The following is a 4,537-nucleotide window of genomic DNA, read 5'->3' as shown; positions in this document are numbered from 1 at the left end:
CTTCTTTGCAAAGTCATACCGATTTAGCACAGCTGGTAAGGAGTTTCCCTTGCATGTGGCTGACCTGGGTTCAATTCCTCCGCCCCTCTTTGAGAGCCCGACAAACTATCGAGAGTATCTTGCTTTCCCGGCAAAGCCTGGCAAGCTCCCTGTGACATATTTGATATGCCAAAAACAATAACAACAAGTCTCACAATTTGTTGTAAGATGTTGCTGGTGCCCGCTTGAGCAAATTGATGAACAATGGAAGGACAGTGATATAATGCTGTGCTACTTTGAGATACAGCTTACTATCCAAGAGTGTATTTCTCCAGATTTGTTTTTCATTCACAAGGTTGCTTTAACATATTTAGAAAGAATAAAACTAACACATTTCATTTGTAAATATGTTAAAGGTTTTTTATTTAAATCTTCTATCTAGTCAAGTAATTGTGCCTTACAATATATTGCATGTATATAACTTCACATAGCACTGTAACACTGCCCTCCTGTTGTTCATTGATTTACTTGAGCGGGCACAAGTAACTACTCCATTGTGAGACTTCTTGTTACTGTTTTTGGCATATCTAATAGGTCACGGGTAGCTTGCCAAGCTCTGCCATGCGGGTCGGATACTCTCGGTAACTTGCTGGACTCTCCAAGAGGGGCAGAGAAATAGAACCCAGGTCGGCTACATGCAAGGAAAACACCCCACCCGCTGTGCTATCGCCCCAGCCCAAGTTTGCATTTCCTTTGCAAACTTCACATAACCTTATCATAATTTTGCATTCTTCCTATTTCTCAATCTTTCCACTTATTTTTTTTTCACAGTTTTCTTAAACTTAATGGAAATAACTAAATTGGGAATTTAAGTAAAGGCAATAATCCTTAGCAAGATTTTAATGCTTATTTTCCCCGAATTATCCTTTGAGATTATATTTTATCATTTAAATTATATGGGTCAGTGACAGTTAAAATTGTCAGTGACATGCCTTTATATAGAAGTCCTTGAGTTTAATCTTATACCCTCATGACTCCCCAAAAACTTCCATGTGTAGTCTTTGTTGACCCCAAAATGTTTTTAGGTGTAGTGCTAGTCAGAACATAAGCCCTTACAAGGTCAATTATTTCTGGGATTGAATATCAAGCACCAAATAAAACTTTTGAAGTTCTCTTGCCCAGAAAATATGCCTTCAAAATAAATGTGAAATATTTCATCAAATTATTTTGATATAAAATTTAAATATATCTTTTAAAATTTTATTTATATATGATTGTTTTGGGATCAAATCTAGAAATACTTGGGAGATACTCTATGTTTGATGTTCTGGGGTTGCTCCTAGTGATGCTCAATGACCATGTGTATATCTGCTGCATGCAGAACACGTATGCCATACTTTTGAGTTCCCACCTTGGCCTACATGTATCTCTAATTAACTAGGACTGAAATTATGATGGTTGGATCATTAATTGTAGAGAGAAATTGGAAGTGCATTCTTCCAACTCAGATGATTGACTTATAATATATGAGAAAGCAAACATTAACTCATTTAATGGAATACAAAAATGTGTGAAAATATTAATAAGCAGTTTATTCTTTTTATTTTCATTCCATAATAGAATCCTCCAAATTACTGATATTCAATGTTGCATGTTGGGGGAATTGAGGATATCAGTAGTTATGTAGAGATAGTCATAGGGGATACAATCACAATGTATAATAAATTGACATTATAAAATAATTATGCCACTTTTTTAATTTTAGGTGTGTTTAATTATACTGATTCTATAATTTGGTAAGAACATTTTTTCTCAAATAAAATCTACTAAATGTTTTACTCTGTATTGATGTTATCTAATCTTATCATGTGCCACTTATCATAAACCAGACTCTGCCAGATAGCACAGAAGCCAAACATTGTGGCACTAGGTTTTGAGAAAATAGACATATTGAGTGATTTATTAGCAGCAAGAGAAAAATATTAAGTCAAATCTGTCTCCCTAGCCTTGGGACTAGAGCTTTCTGTGGTATTCATAGGTGAACGAAATATGAGGAAGTTATTTTTAGCAAGGATGGCTGGAATAAATGAACATGGTAAGAGGAACAGGTAAGAGGAAGAGTAAGAAGGACAGTTTTCTAATTCCTACAAGTACTCTGATTTTATAGTTCCATTTTTTTTTCACTATCGTTTGGTTGCATGGAGAAACAGAATGCACCTAGAAATCTTGGTACTATTATAAAACAAAAATTTTCTATCAAAGTCTATCTCAATTGTTCTTTTTGCAAGCAAGGTTCTATTATGTCTGCAGAGGCTCTGTAAACCAATCGATGGAAATTTATTAGCAACTGCTTAGACTAATGTTATGTTGTCTTAGTTGTTTCATTTAGGGTCTGTGTTTTCATGATTTTGGTTTCAAAAACGAGGTGGTTCATATTTCAAAGATCTGGTCAAAAGCTGAAGCATTGACAGCAAAACAAATAAAAGATGTAATTAAAACATTTTTATGTATAGTGGAAATCATAATTTCTATTGAAGTTGAAAATAGATTTTCTACTTCATCATGTAGTATTTTCATCATGTAATTTTCATCATATAGTATTCTACATTATGATGTAACTCCAAATACACCTATGACAATATTTGATACGGAGTTTAGAAACATAGTAAAAAGGTGTTGCCTTGAATTTAACTGATCCATATGATGCCCCAACCCCACCAGGAGTGATAACTGAGTGAAGAAGCAGGAGGGAGCACTGAGCACCACAAAATATGTCCAAAATGTCCGTCACTGTGGGCCCAAACCTGACTGTCCAATGTCCTCTAGAGGATGATGGCCACCATGCCACCAGGGGGAAGCAGGCGGAGGGACAACACCTTTTCCCCCCTGGGGTGGCCTGGTGACAGTAACCTACTGCATGGTCTGAACGCATTTTTGCCAAAGCTGCTGGGTTTCAAGATTTTTTTCTGAGTCTCTGGGATCATGGCTGGTAAGCAGCTTGATCAGGAGTCAGAGAGGCCATTCGTGGGCCATGACTTGGGGTCTCATTGGGATGGGGAGGACAGGACTGGCTCCACCCCCATCCCATGAGGCCCAACAAGTTTTGGCACTGCGGGCCCAAGCCTGTCGGTCCAATGGCTTCTGGAGGATGACAGCCATGTCTTCCAATTTTCTAACTATAAATATCACAGTCACGGTCCTCCTGTTGTTCATCGATTTGCTCGAGGGGTCCAGTAACGTCTCCATTGGAGACTTTGTTGTTACTGTGTTAGGCATATTGAATACATCATGGGTAGCTTGCCAGGCTCTGCCGTGTGGGCGAGATACTCTCGGTAGTTTGCCGGGCTCTCGGAGAGGGGTGGAGGAATCAAACTCGGGTCAGCCATATTGGTTGCGTGCAAAGCAAACGCCCTACCGCTGTGCTATAGCTCCAGCCCACTATAAATAGATACTTGAAATTTTTGACAGTATCAATATTATGTTGAGAATTCATTTTTCTGCTTTTTCATACCACTTTTGATTCACATACAACCTCAGAACTAGAAATACCATATTAAAACCTGGAATCATGGTTCATGGTTTTGAATCTGCAACCCATATTATTTAATCTTAATATTTTTTCATCTTATTGTGACACAGATATTTTTGTGAACTAGTTAGGACAAAAGTTAACTCAAAATCTTATATAGCACTGTATATTTTTCTTATTCAGAGTATGATACAAAATTAAAACACTTAAGCATGTAATTTTTCATCATAATGAACTATATATTCAGTATATATATGTGCATATGTATAAACATTTATATACATATAAGTTAACTTTTTTTAATTGTATGAAATCATTAAAGATGAAATAATAAATTTCTCATTAACCCTTGATGGCTCTTTTTATTATTTCCTTTGTGTACATTTTTATAATTATTTTGAAAGTTAAATTTAGAGCATTTTAATTTTATTATAGTAAAATTTTATATTATACATTATACTTTTACCTAAAAAAATAAAATTTAATCAGAGAAAGCAAGTCTGAGATATATCACTTCACCTTATCTCAAATAAGGATATTGGTCTACATTTTTTATTTATTAATATTTAAATACATATTAGTTTGCGGGGGGCCTGCTAAACCACTCTCTGGCCCGCGGAGGTGGCCCTAGGGATCCAACCGTACGTGCAAGAGGAACCAACCAAATGAACACAAGACACAAGAGACATAGTGCAGTTTAGAAGCAGAGAAAAAGGGACAGAACTTTATTGAGGGCTAGAGGCTGTTTATATAAGGTCTGGGCAGCCCAGTCAGGAGCAGAAGCAATACAACCATACATGGTAAGGTCAGCAACAAGAGCTTTACCTAGCATTCAAGGTAAACATTTGTATATCAAAGTGTCCTGTGGCAATAGATGCATCCTGAGCTTTACATTTGTATATCAAAGGGTCTTATGGCAGTAGATGCATCCTGAGCTTTACATTTGAATATCAAAGGGTTTTATGGTGGTAGATGCATCCTGAGAGTCACTATAGATAAGGCCAGATAAGATAACTGTCAGTCTGATGT

Source organism: Sorex fumeus, unplaced genomic scaffold (assembly GCF_029834395.1).
Source record: "Sorex fumeus unplaced genomic scaffold, SorFum_2.1 ptg000008l, whole genome shotgun sequence".
Classification (NCBI taxonomy): domain Eukaryota; kingdom Metazoa; phylum Chordata; class Mammalia; order Eulipotyphla; family Soricidae; genus Sorex; species Sorex fumeus.
The sequence above is the reverse complement of the archived record's forward strand: the minus strand, read 5'-3'. Positions refer to the sequence as shown.